We start from the raw sequence: 26,473 nt of genomic DNA, 5'->3' as shown, positions 1-26,473 counted from the left end.
AAAAAAAAGAAATTGGTAATGACAATCCCGTACCGCAATTCTGAGGTACGCCTGATGAGGTGGATAAATGGGGACAAGAAGGTATGCCTCCTTCATGTCCCAAGTCACCATAAAATCTCCCCCTTTCAGGCTTGCCATGACCGCTCTTAGCGATTCCATCTTGAACTTGAACCTATTCAGGTATATGTTCAGGGATTTTAAATTCAATATGGGTCTGACCGAACCGTCTGGTTTCGGGACTACAACATGGTCGAATAATAACCCCCTCCTTGTTGAAGGAGGGGAACCTTGACCACCACCTGTTGAAGATACAATTTGTGAATTGCAGTTAACACTGTTCCCCTCTCGTGGGGGGAAGCCGGCAGGGCCGTCGGTGAGGGGGCATCTTCTCAAAGTCCAGCTTGTATCCCTGAGACACGATATCTATTGCCCAGGGATCTAACAGGGAGTGAACCCCCTTGTGGCTGAACTTACGAAGTCGTGCCCCCACTGGGCCTAGCTCCGCCTGTGGAGCCCCAGCGACATGCGGTGGATTTTTGTAGAAGCCGGGGAGGACTTCTGTTCCTGAGAACTAGCTGTGTTGTGCAGCTTCTTTTCTCTGCCCCCGCCTCTGGCAAGAAAGGACACACCTCAGACTTTCTTGTTTCTTTATTCGAAAGGCTGCATTTGATAATGCCGTGCTTTCCTAGGCTGTGCAGGAATATAAGGCAAAATATCAGAATTACCAACTATAGCTGTGGAGACCAAGCCCGAGAACCCGTCACACAATCCTCAGCCTTCCATATGCCTCTTAAGTCTGCATCATCTGTCCATTGCATATTCTACAGGACACGTCAAGCAGAAATCGACATAGCTTTGACTCTAGGACCCAGTATACACATGTCTCTTTGGGCATGTCTTATATATATACATATCTCTTAAGACAGCATCTTTAATATATATATATATATATCTCTATATATACCTATACATATCTATATGTATACTAGGGTCTCAATCTCTGCTGATAAGGTACCTGTCCACGCTGCCACAGCGCTATAAACCCATGCCGACACAATCGCCGGTCTGAGTAGAGGAACCAGAATGTGCACGCTATCTGCAGGATCCCTGAGAATAGCTAGGGCTACCTTCTGGGCAAACGTGACACCCTAGGGGAAGATTCCCATCACATCCTGGCCCTAGTGCGGAAAGGATACTGCCTGAGAATACTTTGTGGGAAGCTGCAGTCTCTTGTCTGGAGATTCACGATCTTTTTTCTCATGAGAGGAGGGAAATTTACCTCAGCTTTCTCCCCCTTAACATGTGTACCCTGGTGTCAGGGACAGATGAGTCATCGGTGATATGCAAATCATCTTTTATTACAATAATCATATATTGAATACTTTTCTGCCATTCTGGCTGTAACTTTGCATTATCATAGTCAACACTGGAGTCAAACTCCGTGTCGATATCAGTGTTTATTATTTTGGATAGTGAGCATTGTGAGACTCTGCAGGGCTCTGTGCCATAGGGACAGACATGGGTAGATTTCCTGTCTGTTCCCTAACCTTTTGTTCACTAAATTCACCTTAGCACTTACACATATCCAAACAGGTGACGGCGTTGTCGACGGAGACACCCTCTCACACACATATTCGCTCTATCTCCTCCTTAGGAGAGCCTTTTACCTCAGACATGTCGACACACACGTACCGACACACCACACACACAGGGGATGCTCTATTTGAAGACAGTTCCCCCACAAGGACCTTTGGAGAGACAGAGAGAGAGTATGCCAGCACACACCCCAGCGCTATATGACCTAGGAATTACACAGTAACTTAGTGTTGACCCAGTAGCTGCTGTATATATTGTTTTTGCACCAAATTTATGTGCCCCCCCCTCTATTTTTACCCTCTTCTACCGTGCAAGGGAGAGCCTGGGGAGCTTCTCTCAGCGGATCTGTGGAGAAAAAATGACGCTGGTGAGTGCTGAGGAAGAAGGCCCCGCCCCCTCAGCGGCGGGCTTCTGTCCCGTTTCTGTGTAAAAATAATGGCGGGGGCTCGTACATATATACAGTGCCCAGCTGTATATATGTCTTTTTGCCAAAAGGTATTCTCATTGCTGCCCAGGGCGCCCCCCCCTGCGCCCTGCACCCTACAGTGACCGGAGTGTGTGGGTGTAATGTGGGAGCAATGGCGCACAGCTGCAGTGCTGTGCGCTACCTCATGTGAAGACATGAGTCTTCTGCCGCCGATTTCGATGTCTTCTTGCTTCTGCCGGCTTCTGTCTTCTGGCTCTGCGAGGGGGACGGCGGCTCGGCTCCGGGAACAGACGACAAAGGTTAAGATCCTGTGTTCGAACCCTCTGGAGCTAATGGTGTCCAGTAGCCTAAGAAGCGCAACCTAGCCGCAGTTAGTAGGTTTGCTTCTCTCCCCTCAGTCCCACGTAGCAGAGAGTCTGTTGAAGCAGAAGCTCTCTGAAAATAAAAAACCTGACTAAAATACTTTCGTATTAGCAAGCTCAGGAGAGCTCACTAAAGGCACCCAGCTCTGGCCGGGCACAGTTTCTAACTGAGGTCTGGAGGAGGGGCATAGAGGGAGGAGCCAGTGCACACCAGGTAGTACTAAATCTTTCTTTAGAGTGCCCAGTCTCCTGCGGAGCCCGTCTATTCCCCATGGTCCTTACAGAGTCCCCAGCATCCACTAGGACGTTAGAGAAAATAAGAATTTACTCACCGGTAATTCTATTTCTCGTAGTCCGTAGTGGATGCTGGGTACTCCGTAAGGACCATGGGGTATAGACGGGCTCCGCAGGAGACTGGGCACTCTAAAAAGAAAGATTAGGTACTATATCTGGTGTACACTGGCTCCTCCCTCTATGCCCCTCCTCCAGACCTCAGTTAGGGAAACTGTGCCCGGAAGAGCTGACATTACTAGGAAAGGATTTGGAATCCAGGGTAAGACTCATACCAGCCACACCAATCACACCGTACAACTTGTGATAACTATACCCAGTTAACAGTATGAAAACAATAATGAGCCTCAGTAACAGATGGCTCAAAACAATAACCCTTCAGTTATGCAATAACTATATACATGTATTGCAGAGAGTCCGCACTTGGGATGGGCTCCCAGCATCCACTACGGACTACGAGAAATAGAATTACCGGTGAGTAAATTCTTATTTTCTCTGACGTCCTAGTGGATGCTGGGTACTCCGTAAGGACCATGGGGATTATACCAAAGCTCCCAAACGGGCGGGAGAGTGCGGATGACTCTGCAGCACCGAATGAGCAAACTCAAGGTCCTCCTCAGCCAGGGTATCAAACTTGTAGAATTTTGCAAAAGTGTTTGAACCCGACCAAGTAGCAGCTCGGCAAAGTTGTAAAGCCGAGACCCCTCGGGCAGCCGCCCAAGAAGAGCCCACCTTCCTTGTGGAATGGGCTTTTACAGATTTTGGATGCGGCAGTCCAGCCGCGGAATGTGCAAGTTGAATCGTGCTACAGATCCAGCGAGCAATTGTCTGCTTTGAAGCAGGAGCACCCAGCTTGTTGGGTGCATATAGGATAAATAGCGAGTCAGACTTTCTGACTCTAGCTGTCCTGGAAACACAGATTTTCAGGGCCCTGACTACGTCCAGTAACTTGGAATCCTCCAAGTCCCGAGTAGCCGCAGGCACCACAATAGGTTGGTTCAAATGAAACGCTGATACCACCTTAGGGAGAAACTGGGGACGAGTCCTCAGTTCTGCCCTGTCCATATGGAAAATCAGATATGGGCTTTTACACGACAAAGCCGCCAATTCTGACACCCGCCTGGCCGAAGCCAAGGCCAACAGCATGACCACCTTCCACGTGAGATATTTTAACTCCACGGTCTTAAGTGGCTCAAACCAATGTGATTTTAGAAAATCCAACACAACGTTGAGATCCGAAGGTGCCACTGGGGGCACAAAGGGGGGCTAAATATGGAGCACTCCCTTAACAAACGTCTGAACTTCAGGCAGTGAAGCCAGTTATTTTTGAAAGAAAATAGACAGGGCCGAAATCTGGACTTTTATGGAACCCAATTTAAGGCCCATAGTCACTCCTGACTGTAGGAAGTGCAGAAATCTACCCAGCTGAAATTCCTCCGTTGGGGCCTTCTCGGCCTCACACCAAGCAACATATTTTCGCCATATGCGGTGATAATGTTTTGCGGTCACATCCTTCCTAGCTTTTATCAGCGTAGGAATTACTTCATCTGGAATGCCCTTTTCCCTTAGGATCCGGCGTTCAACCGCCATGCCGTCAAACACAGCCGCGGTAAGTCTTGGAACAGACAGGGCCCCTGCTGCAGCAGGTCCTGTCTGAGCGGCAGAGGCCATGGGTCCTCTGAGATCATTTCCTGAAGTTCTGGGTAACAAGTTCTTCTTGGCCAATCCGGAACAATGAGTATAGTTCTTACTCCCCTTTTTCTTATTATCCTCGGTACCTTGGGTATGAGAGGAAGAGGAGGGAACACATACACCGACTGGTACACCCACGGTGTCAATAGAGCCTCTACAGCTATCGCCTGAGGGTCCCATGACCTGGCGCAATATATTTTTAGCTTTTTGTTGAGGCGGGACGCCATCATGTCCACCTGTGGCCGTTTCCAGCGATTTACTATCAGCTTGAAGACTTCTGGATGAAGTCCCCACTCCCCCGGGTGGAGGTCGTGCCTGTTGAGGAAGTCTGCTTCCCAGTTGTCCACTCCCGGAATGAACACTGCTGACAGTGCTATCACGTGATTCTCCGCCCAACGGAGAATCCTTGTGGCTTCTGCCAAAGCCATCCTGCTTCTTGTGCCGCCCTGTCGGTTTACATGGGCGACCGCTGTGATGTTGTCTGACTGAATCAGAACTGGTTGGTTTTGAAGCAGGGTTTCTGCTTGACTCAGGGCGTTGTAAATGGCCCTTAGTTCCAGAATATTTATGTGTAGGGAAGTTTCCTGACTCGACCATTGTCCTTGGAAGTTTCTTCCCTGGGTGACTGCCCCCCAACCTCGGAGACTTGCATCCATGGTCACCAGGACCCAGTCCTGTATGCCGAATCTGCGGCCTTCGAGCAGATGAGCACTCTGCAGCCACCACAGCAGAGACACCCTGGCCCTCTGGGACAGGGTGATCAACCGATGCATCTGGAGATGCGATCCGGATCACTTGTCTAACAGATCCCACTGAAAGATCCTTGCATGGAATCTGCCAAAGGGAATTGCTTCGTAAGAAGCTACCATCTTTCCCAGGACTCGCGTGCAGTGATGCACCGACACCTGCTTTGGTTTCAGGAGGTCCCTGACCAGAGATGATAATTCCTGGGCTTTCTCCTCTGGGAGAAACACCTTCTTCTGTTCTGTGTCCAGAATCATGCCCAAGAACAGCAGACGCTTCGCAGGAATCAGCTGTGACTTTGGGATATTCAGAACCCAGCCGTGCTGATGCAGCACTTCCTGAGATAGTGCTACGCTGACTAGCAACTGCTCTTTGGACTTCGCCTTTATAAGGAGATCGTCCAAGTACGGGATAATTATGACTCCTTTCTTTCGGAGGAGTATCATCATTTCGGCCATTACCTTGGTAAATACCCGCGGTGCCGTGGACAGACCAAACGACAGCGTCTGGAATTGGTAATGACAGTCCTGTACCACAAACCTGAGGTACTCCTGGTGGGGTGGATAAATGGGGACAAGCAGGTAAGCATCCTTGATGTCCAATGACACCATAAAAACCCCTCTTCCAGGCTTGCAATAATCGCCCTGAGCGATTCCATCTTGAACTTGAACTTCCTTATATAAGTGTTCAAGGATTTCAAATTTAGAATGGGTCTCACCGAACCGTCTGGTTTCGGTACCACAAACATTGTGGAATAGTAACCCCGTCCCTGTTGAAGGAGGGGTACCTTGATTATCACCTGCTGAACATACAGCTTGTGAATAGCCGCCAGTACTACCTCCCTTTCTCCAAAAGCAGCAGGCAAGGCTGATTTGAGGTAACGGCGAGGGGGAGCCGCCTCGAACTCTAGGATGTATCCCTGTGATACTACTTGCAGAACCCAGGGATCCACCTGTGAGCGAACCCACTGGTCGCTGAAGTTCCGGAGACGCGCCCCCCACCGCACCTGGCTCCGCCTGTGGAGCCCCAGCGTCATTTAGTGGTACCTGGGTTAATGTCAGAAATGTGCAACACATTTTTCATTGCCGTAATCATGCAACGGATGGCTCTAATGGAATGTACATTAGTCTCGTCCTCGTCGACACTGGAGTCAGACTCCGTGTCAACATCTGTGTCTGCCATCTGAGGTAGCGGCCGTTTTTGAGCCCCTGATGGCCTTTGAGACACCTGGGCAGGCACTGGCTGAGAAGCCGGCTGTCCCACTGCTGTTATGTCATCGAACCTTTTATGCAAGGAGCTGACACTGTCGTGTAATACCTTCCACATATCCACCCACTCTGGTGTCGGCCCCGCAGGGGGTGACATCACACTTATCGGCACCTGCTCCGCCTCCACATAAGCCTCCTCATCAAACATGTCGACACAGCCGTACCGACACACCGCACACACACAGGGAATGCTCTGACTGAGGACAGGACCCCACAAAGTCCTTTGGGGAGACAGAGAGAGAGTATGCCAGCACACACCACAGCGCTATATAATCAGGGATTTACACTAACACAAAGTGATTTTTCCCTATAGCTGCTTTACATAATAAGAACTTACTCACCGGTAATTCTATTTCTCGTAGTCCGTAGTGGATGCTGGGAACTCCGTAAGGACCATGGGGAATAGCGGGCTCCGAAGGAGGCTGGGCACTCTAGAAAGATCTTAGACTACCTGGTGTGCACTGGCTCCTCCCACTATGACCCTCCTCCAAGCCTCAGTTAGGATACTGTGCCCGGACGAGCGTACACAATAAGGAAGGATTTTGAATCCCGGGTAAGACTCATACCAGCCACACCAATCACACCGTACAACTCGTGATATGAAACCCAGTTAACAGTATGAAACAACAGAGCCTCTCAACAGATGGCTCAACAATAACCCGATTTAGTTAACAGTAACTATGTACAAGTATTGCAGATAAACCGCACTTGGGATGGGCGCCCAGCATCCACTACGGACTACGAGAAATAGAATTACCGGTGAGTAAATTCTTATTTTCTCTGACGTCCTAGTGGATGCTGGGAACTCCGTAAGGACCATGGTAATTATACCAAAGCTCCCAAACGGGCGGGAGAGTGCGGATGACTCTGCAACACCGAATGAGAGAACTCCAGGTCCTCCTCAGCCAGGGTATCAAATTTATAGAATTTTGCAAATGTGTTTGCCCCTGACCAAGTAGCAGCTCGGCAAAGTTGTAAAGCCGAGACCCCTCGGGCAGCCGCCCAAGATGAGCCCACCTTCCTTGTGGAATGGGCATTGACAGATTTTGGCTGTGGCAGGCCTGCCACAGAATGTGCAAGCTGAATTGTATTACAAATCCAACGAGCAATAGTCTGCTTAGAAGCAGGAGCACCCAGCTTGTTGGGTGCATATAGGATAAACAGCGAGTCAGATTTTCTGACTGTAGCCGTTCTGGAAACATATATTTTCAGTGCCCTGACAACGTCTAGTAACTTGGAGTCCTCCAAGTCCCTAGTAGCCGCAGGCACCACAATAGGCTGGTTCAGGTGAAACGCTGACACCACCTTTGGGAGAAACTGGGGACGAGTCCTCAATTCTGCCCTATCCATATGGAAAATCAGATAAGGGCTTTTACAGGACAAAGACGCCAATTCTGATACTCGCCTGGCAGAAGCCAAGGCCAATAACATAACCACCTTCCACGTGAGATATTTCAGATCCACGGTTTTTACTGGTTCAAACCAATGTGATTTTAAGAAACTCAACACCACGTTGAGATCCCAAGGTGCCACAGGGGGCACAAACGGGGGCTGAATATGCAGCACTCCTTTAACAAATGTCTGAACTTCAGGTACTGAAGCTAGTTCTTTTTGAAAGAAAATCGACAGAGCCGAGATCTGTACCTTAATGGAGGCCAGTTTTAGGCCCATATTTACTCCTGCTTGCAGGAAATGCAGAAATCGACCTGGTTGAAATTCCTCCGTTGGGGCCTTTTCGGCCTCACACCATGCAATATACTTCCGCCATATGCGGTGATAATGAGTTGCTGTGACCTCTTTCCTGGCTTTAATAAGCGTAGGAATGACTTCCTCCGGAATGCCCTTTTCCTTCAGGATCCGGCGTTCAACCGCCATGCCGTCAAACGCAGCCGCGGTAAGTCTTGGAACAGACAGGGCCCCTGCTGTAGCAGGTCTTGTCTGAGCGGCAGAGACCACGGGTCCTCTGAGATCATCTCTTGAAGTTCCGGGTACCACGCTCTTCTTGGCCAATCCGGAACCACGAGAATTGTGTTTACTCCTCGCTTTCTTATTATTCTCAATACCTTTGGTATGAGAGGTAGAGGAGGGAACACATAAACTGACCGGTACACCCACGGTGTCACTAGAGCGTCCACAGCTATCGCCTGAGGGTCTCTTGACCTGGCGCAATACCTCTCTAGTTTTTTGTTTAGGCGGGACGCCATCATGTCCACCTGTGGAAGACCTCATTTGGAAGACTTCTGGATATAGTCCCCACTCTCCCGGGTGGAGGTCGTGCCTGCTGAGAAAGTCTGCTTCCCAGTTGTCCACTCCCGGGATGAACACTGCTGACAGTGCTAGTACATGATTCTCCGCCCATCGGAGAATTCTTGTGGCTTCTGCCATTGCCATCCTGCTTCTTGTGCCGCCCTGTCGATTCACATGGGCGACTGCCGTGATGTTGTCTGACTGGATCAGCACCGGCTGGTGTAGGAGCAGGGATTTTGCTTGACTTAGGGCATTGTAAATGGCCCTTAGTTCCAGAATATTTATGTGAAGGGCAGTCTCCTGACTTGACCATAGTCCTTGGAAGTTTCTTCCCTTTGTGACTGCCCCCCAGCCTCGTAGGCTGGCATCCGTGGTCACCAGGACCCAGTCCTGTATGCCGAATCTGCGGCCCTCCAGAATATGAGCACTCTGCAGCCACCACAGAAGAGACACCCTGGTTCTTGGGGACAGGGTTATCAAGCGATGCATCTGAAGATGCGATCCGGACCACTTGTCCAACAGGTCCCACTGAAAAATTCTGGCATGGAACCTGCTGAATGGAATTGCTTCGTAAGAAGCTACCATCTTTCCCAGGACCCGCGTGCAGTGATGCACCGATACCTGTTTTGGTTTTAGGAGGTCTCTGACTAGAGAAGACAACTCCCTGGCTTTCTCCTCCGGGAGAAACACTCTTTTCTGGACTGTGTCCAGAATCATTCCCAGGAACATTAGACGTGTCATGGGGACCAGCTGTGACTTTGGGATATTCAGAATCCAGCCGTGCTGGCGCAGCACTTCCTGAGATAGTGCTACTCCCACTAACAACTGTTCCTTGGATCGTGCCTTTATTAGGAGATCGTCCAAGTATGGGATAATTAAAACTCCCTTTTTTCGAAGGAGCATCATCATTTCCGCCATAACCTTGGTAAATACCCTCGGTGCCGTGGAGAGTCCAAACGGCAGCGTCTGGAATTGGTAATGGCAATCCTGTACCACAAATCTGAGGTACTCCTGGTGAGGATGGTAAATGGGGACATGCAGGTAAGCATCCTTGATGTCCAGGGATACCATGTAATCCCCTCGTCCAGGCTTGCAATAACCGCCCTGAGCGATTCCATCTTGAACTTGAATTTTTTTATGTATGTGTTCAAGGATTTCAAATATAAAATGGGTCTCACCGAACCGTCCGGTTTCGGCACCACAAATAGTGTGGAATAGTAACCCCGGCCTTGTTGAAGTAGGGGTACCCTGATTATCACCTGCTGGGAATACAGCTTGTGAATTGCTGCTAGCACCGCCTTCCTGTCTGAGGGAGCAATCGGCAAGGCAGATTTTAGGAACCGGTGGGGTGGAGCCGCCTCGAATTCCAGCTTGTATCCCTGAGATACTATTTGAAGGATCCAGGGATCCACCTGTGAGCGAGCCCACTGATCGCTGAAATTCATGAGGCGGGCCCCCACCGTACCTGGCTCCGCCTGTGGAGCCCCACCGTCATGCGGCGGACTTGGAAGAGGAAGCGGGGGAGGACTTTTGTTCCTGGGAACCTGCTGTTTGCTGCAGCCTTTTTCCCCTACCTCTGCCTCTCGACAGTAAAAGACCCTCCTTTCCCCCGCTTGTTTTTCTGGGTCCGAAAGGACTGAACCTGATAAAATGGCGCCTTCTTAGGCTGTGAGGGGACATGGGGTAAAAATGCTGACTTCCCAGACGTTGCTGTGGAAACTAGGTCGGAGAGACCATCCCCAAATAATTCCTCCCCTTTATAAGGCAAAACTTCCATGTGCCTTTTGGAATCTGCATCTCCAGTCCACTGGCGAGTCCATAAGCATCTCCTAGCAGAGATGGATAATGCACTTACTTTAGATGCCAGCCGGCAGATTTCCCTCTCATGTATAAGACTGAGTCTTTGATATGGTCAATTGTTAGCAGAATCGTGTCTCTGTCTAATGTGTCAATATTTTCTGACAGTTTATCTGACCACGCAGCGGCAGCACTGCACATCCATGCTGACGCAATAGCTGGTCTAAGTATAATGCCTGAGTGTGTATATACAGACTTCAGGATCGCCTCCTGCTTTCTATCAGCAGGTTCCTTAAGGGCGGCCGTATCCTGGGACGGTAGTGCCACCTTTTTAGACAAACGTGTGAGCGCTTTATCCACCCTAGGGGGTGTTTCCCAACGTAACCTATCCTCTGGCGGGAAAGGGAACGCCATTAGTATCTTCTTAGGAATTACCAATTTCTTATCAGGGGAAGCCCACGCTTCTTCACACACTTCATTTAATTCATCTGACGGGGGAAAAAATAAGAATTTACTTACCGATAATTCTATTTCTCGTAGTCCGTAGTGGATGCTGGGGACTCCGTCAGGACCATGGGGAATAGCGGCTCCGCAGGAGACAGGGCACAAAAAGTAAGCTTTTAGGATCACATGGTGTGTACTGGCTCCTCCCCCTATGACCCTCCTCCAAGCCTCAGTTAGGTACTGTGCCCGGACGAGCGTACACAATAAGGAAGGATATTGAACCCCGGGTAAGACTCATACCAGCCACACCAATCACACCGTACAACTTGTGATCTGAACCCAGTTAACAGTATGACAAACGTAGGAGCCTCTGAACAGACGGCTCACAACAAATAACAACCCGATTTTTTTGTAACAATAACTATGTACAAGTATTGCAGACAATCCGCACTTGGGATGGGCGCCCAGCATCCACTACGGACTACGAGAAATAGAATTATCGGTAAGTAAATTCTTATTTTCTCTAACGTCCTAAGTGGATGCTGGGGACTCCGTCAGGACCATGGGGATTATACCAAAGCTCCCAAACGGGCGGGAGAGTGCGGATGACTCTGCAGCACCGAATGAGAGAACTCAAGGTCCTCCTCAGCCAGGGTATCAAATTTGTAGAATTTTGCAAACGTGTTTGCCCCTGACCAAGTAGCAGCTCGGCAGAGTTGTAATGCCGAGACTCCCCGGGCAGCCGCCCAGGATGAGCCCACTTTCCTTGTGGAATGGGCCTTGACAGATTTAGGTTGTGGCAAGCCTGCCACAGAATGTGCAAGTTGAATTGTGCTACAAATCCAACGAGCAATCGTCTGCTTAGAAGCAGGAGCACCCATCTTGTTGGGTGCATACAATATAAGCAGTGAGTCAGACTTTCTGACTCCAGCCGTTCTTGAAATATATATTTTCAATGCCCGGACCACGTCCAACAACTTGGAATCCTCCAACTCGTTAGTAGCCGCAGGCACCACAATAGGCTGGTTCAGGTGAAACGCTGACACCACCTTAGGCAGAAAATGAGGACGCGTCCACAGTTCTGCCCTGTCCGTATGGAAAATCAGATATGGGCTCTTATATGATAAAGCCACCAATTCTGATACTCTCCTGGCTGAAGCCAGGGCCAGTAGCATGGTTACTTTCCATGTAAGATACTTCATCTCCACCGATTTGAGCGGCTCAAACCAATGGGATTTTAGAAAATCCAAGACTACATTAAGATCCCACGGTGCCACTGGGGGCACAACCGGGGGCTGTATATGTAGTACTCCTTTTACAAAGGTCTGGACTTCAGGAACTGAAGCCAATTCTTTCTGGAAGAAAATCGACAGGGCCGAAATTTGAACCTTAATGGACCCCAATTTGAGGCCCATAGACAATCCTGTTTGCAGGAAATGTAGGAATCGACCCAGTTGAAATTCCTCCGTGGGGGCCTTCCTGGCCTCACACCACGCAACATATTTCCTCCAAATGCGGTGATAATGTTGTGCAGTCACCTCCTTCCTGGCCTTTACCAGTGTAGGAATGACCTCTTCCGGAATGCCTTTTTCCTTTAGAATTCGGCGTTCAACCGCCATGCCGTCAAACGCAGCCGCGGTAAGTCTTGGAATAGACACGGTCCCTGCTGAAGCAGGTCCCGTCTTAGAGGTAGAGGCCACGGATCCTCCGTGAGCATCTCTTGAAGTTCCGGGTACCAAGTTCTTCTTGGCCAATCCGGAGCCACTAGTATCATTCTTACTCCCTTTTGCCGTATAATTCTCAGTACTTTTGGTATGAGAGGCAGAGGAGGGAACACATACACTGACTGGAACACCCACGGTGTTACCAGAGCGTCCACAGCTATTGCCTGAGGATCTCTTGACCTGGCGCAATACCTGTCCAGTTTTTTGTTGAGGCGGGACGCCATCATATCCACCATTGGTTTTTCCCAACGGTTCACAATCATGTGGAAGACTTCTGGATGAAGTCCCCACTCTCCCGGGTGTAGATCGTGTCTGCTGAGGAAGTCTGCTTCCCAGTTGTCCACTCCCGGAATGAATACTGCTGACAGTGCTATCACATGATCTTCCGCCCAGCGAAGAATCCTTGCAGCTTCTGCCATTGCTGTCCTGCTTCTTGTGCCGCCCTGTCTGTTTACGTGGGCGACTGCCGTGATGTTGTCCGACTGGATCAACACCGGCTGACCCTGAAGCAGGGGTTTTGCCAGACTTAGAGCATTGTAAATCGCTCTTAGCTCCAGTATATTTATGTGAAGAGACATCTCCAGGCTTGACCATATTCCCTGGAAGTTTCTTCCTTGTGTGACCGCTCCCCAGCCTCTCAGACTGGCATCCGTGGTCACCAGGACCCAGTCCTGTATGCCGAATCTGCGGCCCTCTAACAGATGAGCACTCTGCAACCACCACAGAAGAGACACCCTTGTCCGTGGCGATAAGGTTATCCGCTGATGCATCTGCAGATGCGATCCGGACCATTTGTCCAGCAGATCCCACTGAAAAGTTCGTGCGTGGAATCTGCCGAATGGAATCGCTTCGTAAAAAGCCACCATCTTTCCCAGGACTCTTGTGCATTGATGCACAGACACTGTCACTGGTTTTAGGAGGTTCCTGACAAGTTCGGATAACTCCCTGGCTTTCTCCTCCGGAAGAAACACCTTTTTCTGAACCGTGTCCAGAATCATTCCCAGGAACAGCAGACGTGTCGTCGGGGTCAACTGAGATTTTGGAAAATTCAGAATCCACCCGTGTTGTTGCAGCACTAGTTGGGTTAGTGCTACTCCGTCTTCCAGCTGTTCTCTGGATCTTGCCCTTATCAGGAGATCGTCCAAGTAAGGGATAATTAATACGCCTCTTCTTCGTAGAAGGATCATCATTTCGGCCATTACCTTGGTAAAGACCCGAGGTGCCGTGGACAATCCAAACGGCAGCGTCTGAAACTGATAATGACAGTCTTGCACCACGAACCTGAGGTACCCTTGATGTGAAGGGCAAATTGGGACATGCAGGTAAGCGTCCTTTATGTCCAGGGACACCATAAAGTCCCCTTCTTCCAGATTCGCTATCACTGCTCTGAGTGACTCCATCTTGAACTTGAATTTTTGTATGTACAGGTTCAAAGATTTGAGATTTAGAATAGGTCTTACCGAGCCGTCCGGCTTCGGTACCACAAATAGCGTGGAGTAATACCCCTTTCCCTGTTGTAGGAGGGGTACCTTGACTATCACCTGCTGAGCAAACAGCTTGTGAATGGCTTCCAATACCGTCGCCCTGTCCGAGGGAGACGTTGGCAAAGCAGACTTTAGGAACCGGCGAGGGGGAGACTTCTCGAATTCCAACGTGTAACCCTGAGATACTACCTGTAGAATCCAGGGGTCCACCTGTGAGCAAGCCCACTGTGCGCTGAAATTCTTGAGTCGACCCCCCACCGTTCCTGAGTCCGCTTGTAAGGCCCCAGCGTCATGCTGAGGGCTTTGCAGAACCCTGGGAGGGCTTCTGTTCCTGGGCAGGGGCTGCTTGCTGCCCTCTCTTACCCCTTCCTCTGCCCCGAGGCAGATATGACTGTCCTTTTGTCCGCTTGTTCTTATAGGAACGAAAGGACTGCGGCTGAAAAGACGGTGTCTTTTTCTGTTGGGAGGGGGTCTGAGGTAAAAAAGTGGATTTTCCGGCAGTTGCCGTAGCCACCAGATCCGATAGACCGACGCCAAATAATTCCTCCCCTTTATACGGCAATACTTCCATATGTCGTTTGGAATCCGCATCACCTGACCACTGTCGCGTCCATAAACTCCTTCTGGCAGATATGGACATCGCATTTACTCTCGATGCCAGAGTGCAAATATCTCTCTGCGCATCTCGCATATAAAGGAAAGCATCCTTTAATTGCTCTATAGTCAATAAAATACTGTCCCTATCCAGGGTATCAATATTTTCAGTCAGGGAATCCAACCAGACGACCCCAGCACTGCACATCCAGGCTGAGGCGATGGCTGGTCGCAGTATAACACCAGTATGAGTGTATATACTTTTCAGGGTAGTTTCCAGCCTCCTATCAGCTGGATCCTTGAGGGCGGCCGTATCAGGAGACGGTAACGCCACTTGTTTCGATAAGCGTGTGAGCGCCTTATCCACCCTAGGGGGTGTTTCCCAGCGCGCCCTAACCTCTGGCGGGAAAGGGTATAATGCTAATAACTTTTTTGAAATTAGCATTTTTCTATCTGGGTTAACCCACGCTTCATCACATACATCATTTAATTCCTCTGATTCAGGAAAAACTACAGGTAGTTTTTTCACCCCCCACATAATACCCCTTTTTGTGGTACTTGTAGTATCAGAGATATGCAAAGCCTCCTTCATTGCCGTGATCATATAACGTGTGGCCCTACTTGAAAATACGTTTGTTTCATCACCGTCGACACTAGATTCAGTGTCTGTGTCTGGGTCTGTGTCGACCGACTGAGGTAAAGGGCGCTTTACAGCCCCTGACGGTGTCTGAGACGCCTGGGCAGGTACTAACTGGTTTGCCGGCCGTCTCATGTCGTCAACTGATTTTTGTAATGTGCTGACATTATCACGTAATTCCATAAACAAAGCCATCCATTCCGGTGTCGACTCCCTGGGGGGTGACATCACCATTATCGGCAATTGCTCTGCCTCCACGCCAACATCGTCCTCATACATGTCGACACACACGTACCGACACACAGCAGACACACAGGGAATGCTCTTATCGAAGACAGGACCCCACTAGCCCTTTGGGGAGACAGAGGGAGAGTTTGCCAGCACACACCCAAGCGCTATAATATATATGGGAACAACCCTATATAAGTGTTGTTCCTTATAGCCGCTTAAATATATAAAAATATCGCCAAAATATGCCCCCCCTCTCTGTTTTACCCTGTTTCTGTAGTGCAGTGCAGGGGAGAGTCCTGGGAGCCTTCCTCACAGCGGAGCTGAGCAGGAAAATGGCGCTGTGTGCTGAGGAGAATAAGCCCCGCCCCCTATTCCGGCGGGCTTTTCTCCCGGAGTTTTAAACATTTGGCATGGGTTAAATACATACATATAGCCTTAATGGCTATATGTGATGTATTCTTTTGCCATAAAAGGTATTATATATTGCTGCCCAGGGCGCCCCCAGCAGCGCCCTGCACCCTCCGTGACCGTCTGGTGTGAAGTGTGTGACAACAATGGCGCACAGCTGCAGTGCTGTGCGCTACCTTCATGAAGACTGAAGAGCCTTCTGCCGCCTGTTTCCGGACCTTCAATCTTCAGCATCTGTAAGGGGGGTCGGCGGCGCGGCTCCGGGACGAACCCCAGGGTGAGACCTGTGTTCCGACTCCCTCTGGAGCTAATGGTGTCCAGTAGCCTAAGAATCCAATCCATCCTGCACGCAGGTGAGTTGAAATTCTCTCCCCTAAGTCCCTCGATGCAGTGAGCCTGTTGCCAGCAGGACTCACTGAAAATAAAAAAACTAAAAAACTTTTTCTAAGCAGCTCTTTAGGAGAGCCACCTAGATTGCACCCTGCTCGGACGGGCACAAAAACCTAACTGAGGCTTGGAGGAGGGTCATAGGGGGAGGAGCCAGTACACACCATGTGATCCTAAAAGCTTACTTTTTGTGCCCTGTCTCCTGCGGAGCCGCTATTCCCCATGGTCCTGACGGAGTCCCCAGCATCCACTTAGGACGTTAGAGAAACTACAGGTAGTTTTTTCTCCCCAAACATAATACCCTTTTTTGTGGTACCTGGATGTAAATCAGAAATATTTAACACCTCTTTCATTGCCTCAATCATGCAGTGAATGGCCTTAACGGGCATTAAATTTGACTCATCGTCGTCGACACTGGTGTCAGTATCCGTGTCGACATCTACTTGTGCCATCTGAGATAGCGGGCGTTTCAGAGCCCCTGATGACTTTTGAGACACCTGGACAGGCACGAGCTGAAGACTCGGCTGTCCCACAGTCGGCATGTCGTCAAATTTTTTATGTAAGGAGTCTATACGTGCACTCATTTCCTGCCATAAACTCATCCACTCAGGTGTCTGCCCCCCAGGGGGTGACATCCCTGCTAAAGGCATCTGCTCCCCCTCCACATCATTATCCTCCTCAAACATGTCGACACAGCCGTACCGACACACTCCACACACACGGGGAATGCTCAAACAGAGGACAGGACCCACAAAAAGCCCTTTGGGGGGACAGAGTAAGAGTATGCAAGCACACACCAGAGCGCTATATATATACAGGGACTAACTGAGTTATGTCCCTAATAGCTGCTTTTCAATAAAATATATATATATATATATATATATATATATATACTGCCAAATTTAATGCCCCCCCTCTCTTTTCCCTCTTACTGGTACTGTAGATTGCAGGGAAGAGCCAGGGAGCTTCCTTCCAGCCGAGCTGTGAGGGAAAAATGGCGCCAGTGTGCTGAGGAGATAGGCTCCGCCCCTTTTTCGCGGCCTATTCTCCCGCTTTTTATGGAATTCTGGCAGGGGTATTTACCTCATATATAGCCCCTGGGGCTATATATTGAGGTATTTTAGCAAGCAAAGGTGTTTTTATTGCTGCCTCAGGGCGCCCCCCCCCAGCGCCCTGCACCCTCAGTGACCGGAGTGTGAAGTGTGTGAGAGGAGCAATGGCGCACAGCTGCAGTGCTGTGCGCTACCTTGGTGAAGACATGAAGACAGAGTCTTCATGCCGCCGATTTTCCGGACCATCTTCTTGCTTCTGGCTCTGTAAGGGGGACGGCGGCACGGCTCCGGGACCGAACATCAAGGCTGGGCCTGCGGTCGATCCCTCTGGAGCTAATGGTGTCCAGTAGCCTAAGAAGCCCAATCCGGCTGCAAGCAGGCGAGTTCGCTTCTTCTCCCCTTAGTCCCTCGCTGCAGTGAGCCTGTTGCCAGCAGGTCTCATTAAAAATAAAAAAATCTAAGACTATTACTTTCTAAGAGCTCAGGAGAGCCCCTAGTGTGCATCCAACCTCGGCCGGGCACGAAATCTAACTGAGGCTTGGAGGAGGGTCATAGTGGGAGGAGCCAGTGCACACCAGGTAGTCTAAGATCTTTCTAGAGTGCCCAGCCTCCTTCGGAGCCCGCTATTCCCCATGGTCCTTACTGAGTTCCCAGCATCCACTAGGACGTCAGAGAAATACAGTTTTGCACCTAAATTTAGTGCCCCCCCTCTCTTTTTTTACCCTTTGAGCCTGGAAACTGCAGGGGAGAGCCTGGGGAGCTGTCTTCCAGCGGAGCTGTGAAGAGGAAATGGCGCCAGTGTGCTGAGGGAGATAGCCCCGCCCCCTTCTCGGCGGACTTCTCCCGCTCTTATATTCATATTATGGCGGGGGATTTTTGCACATATATAGTTATTTAGACTATATTATGTGCTATTTGCCAATGTAAGGTACTCTAATTGCAGCCCAGGGCGCCCCCCCCCCCCCCCCCCCCCAGCGCCCTGCACCCATCAGTGACCGGAGTATGTGGTGTGCATAGGGAGCAATGGCGCACAGCTGCAGTGCTGTGCGCTACCTTAATGAAGACCGGAGTCTTCAGCCGCCGATTTTCAGGATGTTCTTCTTGCTTCTGGCTCTGCAAGGGGGACGGCGGCGTGGCTCCGGGACCGGACGACCGAGGCTGGGCCTGTGTTCGATCCCTCTGGAGCTAATGGTGTCCAGTAGCCTAAGAAGCCCAAGCTAGCTGCACGCAGGTAGGTTCGCTTCTCTCCCCTCAGTCCCTCGTAGCAGTGAGTCTGTTGCCAGCAGATCTCACTGAAAATAAAAAACCTAACAAATACTTTCTTTCTCGGAAGCTCAGGAGAGCCCCTAGAGTGCATCCAGCTCTGGCCGGGCACAGATACTAACTGAGGTCTGGAGGAGGGGCATAGAGGGAGGAGCCAGTGCACACCAGATATAGTACCTAATCTTTCTTTTAAGAGTGCCCAGTCTCCTGCGGAGCCCGTCTATACCCCATGGTCCTTACGGAGTACCCAGCATCCACTAGGACGTCAGAGAAATTTCTAGATACGCCACTGCCGCTATAACACTTCCTGCTTTGCCTCATTACTGAGGTTAAGCAGGAATCCACATCAACAAGATGTATATGATCATCTTGTCTGCTGAAGCGGGGGAGCGAGCAGTGAGCCTGAGACTAGTCTGATGAGCTGTGTCTCTCTGTCTGGCCAGCTGAAATGGGTGTGGCTTTGCATAAAGGGGCGTGGTATTGCAGGAAAAGATTACCATATACTACAGTTTTGCAACCTGCACGCCCAGACGATGGCCACCACAGGAAAAAAAAAAATCCTGATTCATGCCTCTTACATTATTTGTAATTTCTCCTCCTTATAGTAATGCCCAGTATACATTATGCCACATACTGCAATGGGCCTTAGATATTATGCCACATACAATAATGCCTATTACACAATATACCACACACCGTAATGCCCTTGACACATTATGCCACACACCGTAATGCCTGTGACACATTATGCCCCGCATCGCAATGCCGTTATTCATTATGATACACACTGCAATTCCTCTTAGATATTAAAGCACATACAATGTCTGTGATACAGTACACCACACACTGTCATGCCTGTGACACATTATGACACACAATGCCCGTTATACATTATGCCACACACTGCAATACCGCTGAGATATTATGACACAATGCCTGTGATATAGTATACCTCACACCGTAATGCTTGTGACACATACCGCAATGCCCGTTATACCTTATGCCACATACCGCAATGCCCATTATACATTATGCCACACACTGCAATGCCCGAGACATTATACCACAATGCCCGTGGTATAGTATGCCACACACCGTAATGCCTGTGACACATTATGCCCCGCATCGCAATGCCGTTATTCATTATGATACACACTGCAATTCCTCTTAGATATTAAAGCACATACAATGTCTGTGATACAGTACACCACACACTGTCATGCCTGTGACACATTATGACGCACAATGCCCGTTATACATTATGCCACACACTGCAATACCGCTGAGATATTATGACACAATGCCTGTGATATAGTATACCTCACACCGTAATGCCTGTGACACATACCGCAATGCCCGTTATACCTTATGCCACATACCGCAATGCCCATTATACATTATGCCACACACTGCAATGCCTGAGACATTATACCACAATGCCCGTGATATAGTATACCACACACCGTAATGCCTGTGACACATTATGACACACACTGCAATGTCCGTGATACATTATGACACACACCGCAATGTCCGTGATACATTATGCCACACACCGCAGTCCCCCTTACACATTAAGCCCTACAGTAAGGCTTCTAATTACTTTAAATTACTTACTCGTTGCCAGGGGTTTCATGCTCTTGGTTCCATGCACGGTGCCAGGGGTTTTCATGCTCAGGGTGTCATGCTCATTGCCAGGGGTTTCATGCGCTAGGTGTTATGCTTGTTGCCAGGGGTATCATGTGTTGGATGTCAAGCTCGTTGCCAGGGGTTTCATGCACTGGGTGTCAGGCTCGTTGCTAGAGTGTAATGCTTGTTGCCAGGTATTTCATGAGCTGGGTGTTGTGCTTGTTACCAGGGGGTAATGCTTGTTGCTAGGGCTGTGCTCCTAGTGCCACATATGCCCCCAGTGCCAGCTATTCCCCCACAGTGCCAGATAAAAATATACCCCGATAGTGCCCCAGAAACGCATATGCCCCCAGTGCCACATATGCCCCAATTGCCATATATTCCCCCACAGTGCCATATAAAAATATACCCCCATAATGCCAGAAACACATATACCCCCAGTGCCACATATTCCCCCAGTGCCAGCTACACATATGCCCCCAGTGCCAAATATGCCCCCCCCCAGTGCCAGGTACACACCCTCCCCCGCTGCTGTGAGCCTGGGAAGGTGCCGAAGGCGGAAGGGCACAGCGCGCGGCTCTCCTGGCTGTGTCCGTCCTGTGTCTCCAGCGGCGTGTCTGTCAAATGAAGTGACGGTTAGTGAGCCAATCAGAGCTCGCGGATCGGCAGTGCAGCTCCTGATTGGCTGCCGGTCCGCGAGCTCTGATTGGCTCACGAACACATATCATTTGACAGACACGCCGACGCAGGAGACCCAGGAGAGGTGCGCGCTATACCCTTCGAGTCACACAGTCATCTACATACTGAACTCCGGAGTGGTGGCGCCCCCACGCTACGGCAGGGTCTGCAGAGGCAGTAGTTACGCCACTGCCAGCGCGCATGTGCAAGATCTCGCTACTCACGCAAGACGTCACATGCAGGCCGGAGCCGGCCCCCGTCACAGTCAGGGATAGCTCTGTCCCTGCTGTGGAGATAGGGATTTTACACATCTGCAGCTGTCGAAATCAATAGCTGCAGGTGGCGTAACAGTCAGCAACAGAATGTTCTTACATTGCCCCTGCATATCGGTGTGCTATCTTTTAGATAGCAGCACCGATAATGACAGCGCCGCCCCTGTCACTTGCCACATAGATGTTTTAATACATGGGGAGGGGGGGAGGGGTTGGTAATCAGCGCACACAACGACCTTTCATACATTTAACCCAGTATACTGTAAGCACTGGACTCTGCAAGACTTGTAGTAGAAGTGTCACATAGAGGGAGGGATGTACTAAAAGGAAAATGCGGTAGAACCCCCGAAAAAGGGTGTTTTCCGCATTTTCATATGTACTAAGACCCAACCGCCGAGTTTTCGCCGCTGAGGGTATCGCCATCTCTGGATGGTGGTACCCTATAGAAACCTAAGGGCTTCTTATCGCCGACCGCCAAAACTCGCCGCAGGCACTCCCCCCCCCCCCCCTCCCCACGGCATACCATCCTCCAGGAAGCCTGGACTCGGAAGGTAAACCCCACCTCCCCCCCAGCAACGCAGCCTGAGGTCCTCCCGGCTGCAGGGGGGAGGAGGAGGCACCCCGGACAGCCTGCTTCCCGGCAGCTGAGGAGAGGGAGAGCACAGGGGGGTGACGGAGGCTCCCCCCACCCCCTCACACCACTTCACAGGTATCACGGGGGGCCTCCGTTACCGCATTGCTATGTTGATCGCATATGTTAGTACATATGCGATCAACATAGCTGCGATGGGTGGCGATGTATGTTAATACATCCTGCCCACAGTGAGGTTGTCGCCAGCTCCGACAAACGCTTAATCCAGTTGTAGATTTTGCTCACTACTACTAGCATATGGTATATTGTTTGTAAACCCATAACATGCAATAAATGTACCTGAGAAAAAAAAAATTTAAGCAAAAACGCAGTTCCTCTGCAGCCACGCCCCACCACGCCCTGATGATGGACAGCTCAGAGAGAGCGTGGTGGGGGCGGAGGCAGTGTGGATCGGCGCGGAATCGGCGGTATATATAAAGCAGAGCGGAGGCATTTTTCTCACCTCGGCTCCTCCATCGTGGGTTGGCTGTTCTGGTGTCCGTGTACAGGTAGCGGGGCCTCTGCATACACACTACACGTCACACCTGCTTCCAAAGTTAAAGGGACGGTGCATCATGTGTACAGGCAGACTGGGAACTGGAGCTAATTATGGAATTTCATCGCGCACGAGTATTCCGCGGCGCGTTACGGAGGCTGCGGTCATTCCTCCTCCTTATGTTACCGCGTGCCCCTAGCCTGCCATGTAGGGTGCGGGGTCGCTGGCCAGATGTACTAAGCCTGAAAAGTGATAAATATCACTGTGATAAAGCACCAGCCAATCGGCTCCTAACTGTCATTTTTCAAACACAGCCTGTAACATGGCAGTTAGGAGCCGATTGGCTGGTGCTTTATCAGAGTGATATTTATCACTTTTCAGGCTTAGTACATCTAGTGTGCGGTCACTCCTCCATATGTTACCGCGTGCCCCCCTGGCATGTGGCCTGCGGTGTTTGATTTATGTATCTCTGCTTTCACTGGCTGGGTGATGCCATCTTTAGATGTAGGTAGCCGATACCCACATAATGCCCACATAAGATTGCTTTACCTCAACGAGGAATCGAACGATTCCTTAGGTTTGATTTCAGCTTAGGTTTGATTCAGCCACTTTACTGACCAATTTTGTTCCTGACAATATATAGTTGTTTGTTTAATATTATTATTAGTTACTTGTAGAACATATATTTTACAAGTATAAATATTTTCTTACACACTCCCGTCCATTGTAACAGTACCTCCACCCCAGTGGGATTTTCCCTCCACCATGGCCAAAAAAATCTTACCTGGGGCATTACCCTTCCCCCGTGATAATAAATTAACCTTGGCATTCCACCTCCCCCCCAAGCAGAGAGCACGGCATTCTACTGCACAAGTTCATCAGTGATTTTGGTGGTCACAGAGCGCTGCATCACTGCAAGGGGGGATGGATGGATACAATAATCTCTTGCTAACACTTTGGGTAGCTTTAATAAAACAATATATGGTTGATGGAAACAAAATTTAGATGATAGAAATGAAAAATAAGGCAAATTGCATAATGGGTTCTAAACGTTAAACCTTTCAAGATGTCACGGACCGACAATCCCTATCTGAAATCAGTTGTTATAACCATTTGGGTCTGATTATAGGAACTTCCGCTAGACTTCTGTAGTTAGAGAAGAGGCCTCAATGTATTTTCTCTAACGTCCTAGTGGATGCTGGGAACTCCGTAAGGACCATGGGGAATAGCGGGCTCCGAAGGAGGCTGGGCACTCTAGAAAGATTTAGGACTACCTGGTGTGCACTGGCTCCTCCCACTATGACCCTCCTCCAAGCCTCAGTTAGATTTCGTGCCCGGCCGAGGTTGGATGCACACTAGGGGCTCTCCTGAGCCCTTAGAAAGAAAGTATAGTTTTAGGTTTTTTATTTTCAGTGAGACCTGCTGGCAACAGGCTCACTGCAGCGAGGGACTAAGGGGAGAAGAAGCGAACTCGCGTGCTTGCAGCCGGATTGGGCTTCTTAGGCTACTGGACACCATTAGCTCCAGAGGGATCGACCGCAGGCCCAGTCCTTGGTGTTCGGTCCCGGAGCCGCGCCGCCGTCCCCCTTACAGAGCCAGAAGCAAGAAGAGGTCCGGAAAAACGGCGGCAGAAGACATCAGTCTTCACCAAGGTAGCGCACAGCACTGCAGCTGTGCGCCATTGCTCCTCATGCACACTTCACACTCCAGTCACTGAGGGTGCAGGGCGCTTGGGGGGGGGGGCGCCCTGAGCTGCAATAAAAACACCTTGGCTGGCAAAAATACCACAATATATAGCCCTAGAGGCCATATATGTGGTAAATTCCCCTGCCAGAATCCAGAAAAAAGCGGGAGAATAGGCCGCGGAAAAGGGGCGGAGCTATCTCAAATTGCATAATGGGTTCTAAACGTTAAACCTTTCAAGATGTCACGGACCGACAATCCCTATCTGAAATCAGTTGTTATAACCATTTGGGTCTGATTATAGGAACTTCCGCTAGACTTCTGTAGTTAGAGAAGAGGCCTCAATGTATTTTCTCTAACGTCCTAGTGGATGCTGGGAACTCCGTAAGGACCATGGGGAATAGCGGGCTCCGAAGGAGGCTGGGCACTCTAGAAAGATTTAGGACTACCTGGTGTGCACTGGCTCCTCCCACTATGACCCTCCTCCAAGCCTCAGTTAGATTTCGTGCCCGGCCGAGGTTGGATGCACACTAGGGGCTCTCCTGAGCCCTTAGAAAGAAAGTATAGTTTTAGGTTTTTTATTTTCAGTGAGACCTGCTGGCAACAGGCTCACTGCAGCGAGGGACTAAGGGGAGAAGAAGCGAACTCGCGTGCTTGCAGCCGGATTGGGCTTCTTAGGCTACTGGACACCATTAGCTCCAGAGGGATCGACCGCAGGCCCAGTCCTTGGTGTTCGGTCCCGGAGCCGCGCCGCCGTCCCCCTTACAGAGCCAGAAGCAAGAAGAGGTCCGGAAAAACGGCGGCAGAAGACATCAGTCTTCACCAAGGTAGCGCACAGCACTGCAGCTGTGCGCCATTGCTCCTCATGCACACTTCACACTCCGGTCACTGAGGGTGCAGGGCGCTTGGGGGGGGGGGCGCCCTGAGCTGCAATAAAAACACCTTGGCTGGCAAAAATACCACAATATATAGCCCTAGAGGCCATATATGTGGTAAATTCCCCTGCCAGAATCCAGAAAAAAGCGGGAGAATAGGCCGCGGAAAAGGGGCGGAGCTATCTCAAATTGCATAATGGGTTCTAAACGTTAAACCTTTCAAGATGTCACGGACCGACAATCCCTATCTGAAATCAGTTGTTATAACCATTTGGGTCTGATTATAGGAACTTCCGCTAGACTTCTGTAGTTAGAGAAGAGGCCTCAATGTATTTTCTCTAACGTCCTAGTGGATGCTGGGAACTCCGTAAGGACCATGGGGAATAGCGGGCTCCGAAGGAGGCTGGGCACTCTAGAAAGATTTAGGACTACCTGGTGTGCACTGGCTCCTCCCACTATGACCCTCCTCCAAGCCTCAGTTAGATTTCGTGCCCGGCCGAGGTTGGATGCACACTAGGGGCTCTCCTGAGCCCTTAGAAAGAAAGTATAGTTTTAGGTTTTTTATTTTCAGTGAGACCTGCTGGCAACAGGCTCACTGCAGCGAGGGACTAAGGGGAGAAGAAGCGAACTCGCGTGCTTGCAGCCGGATTGGGCTTCTTAGGCTACTGGACACCATTAGCTCCAGAGGGATCGACCGCAGGCCCAGTCCTTGGTGTTCGGTCCCGGAGCCGCGCCGCCGTCCCCCTTACAGAGCCAGAAGCAAGAAGAGGTCCGGAAAAACGGCGGCAGAAGACATCAGTCTTCACCAAGGTAGCGCACAGCACTGCAGCTGTGCGCCATTGCTCCTCATGCACACTTCACACTCCAGTCACTGAGGGTGCAGGGCGCTTGGGGGGGGGGCGCCCTGAGCTGCAATAAAAACACCTTGGCTGGCAAAAATACCACAATATATAGCCCTAGAGGCCATATATGTGGTAAATTCCCCTGCCAGAATCCAGAAAAAAGCGGGAGAATAGGCCGCGGAAAAGGGGCGGAGCTATCTCAAATTGCATAATGGGTTCTAAACGTTAAACCTTTCAAGATGTCACGGACCGACAATCCCTATCTGAAATCAGTTGTTATAACCATTTGGGTCTGATTATAGGAACTTCCGCTAGACTTCTGTAGTTAGAGAAGAGGCCTCAATGTATTTTCTCTAACGTCCTAGTGGATGCTGGGAACTCCGTAAGGACCATGGGGAATAGCGGGCTCCGAAGGAGGCTGGGCACTCTAGAAAGATTTAGGACTACCTGGTGTGCACTGGCTCCTCCCACTATGACCCTCCTCCAAGCCTCAGTTAGATTTCGTGCCCGGCCGAGGTTGGATGCACACTAGGGGCTCTCCTGAGCCCTTAGAAAGAAAGTATAGTTTTAGGTTTTTTATTTTCAGTGAGACCTGCTGGCAACAGGCTCACTGCAGCGAGGGACTAAGGGGAGAAGAAGCGAACTCGCGTGCTTGCAGCCGGATTGGGCTTCTTAGGCTACTGGACACCATTAGCTCCAGAGGGATCGACCGCAGGCCC

Source organism: Pseudophryne corroboree, chromosome 1, assembly GCF_028390025.1.
Source record: "Pseudophryne corroboree isolate aPseCor3 chromosome 1, aPseCor3.hap2, whole genome shotgun sequence".
Lineage (NCBI taxonomy): Eukaryota > Metazoa > Chordata > Amphibia > Anura > Myobatrachidae > Pseudophryne > Pseudophryne corroboree.
The sequence above is the reverse complement of the archived record's forward strand: the minus strand, read 5'-3'. Positions refer to the sequence as shown.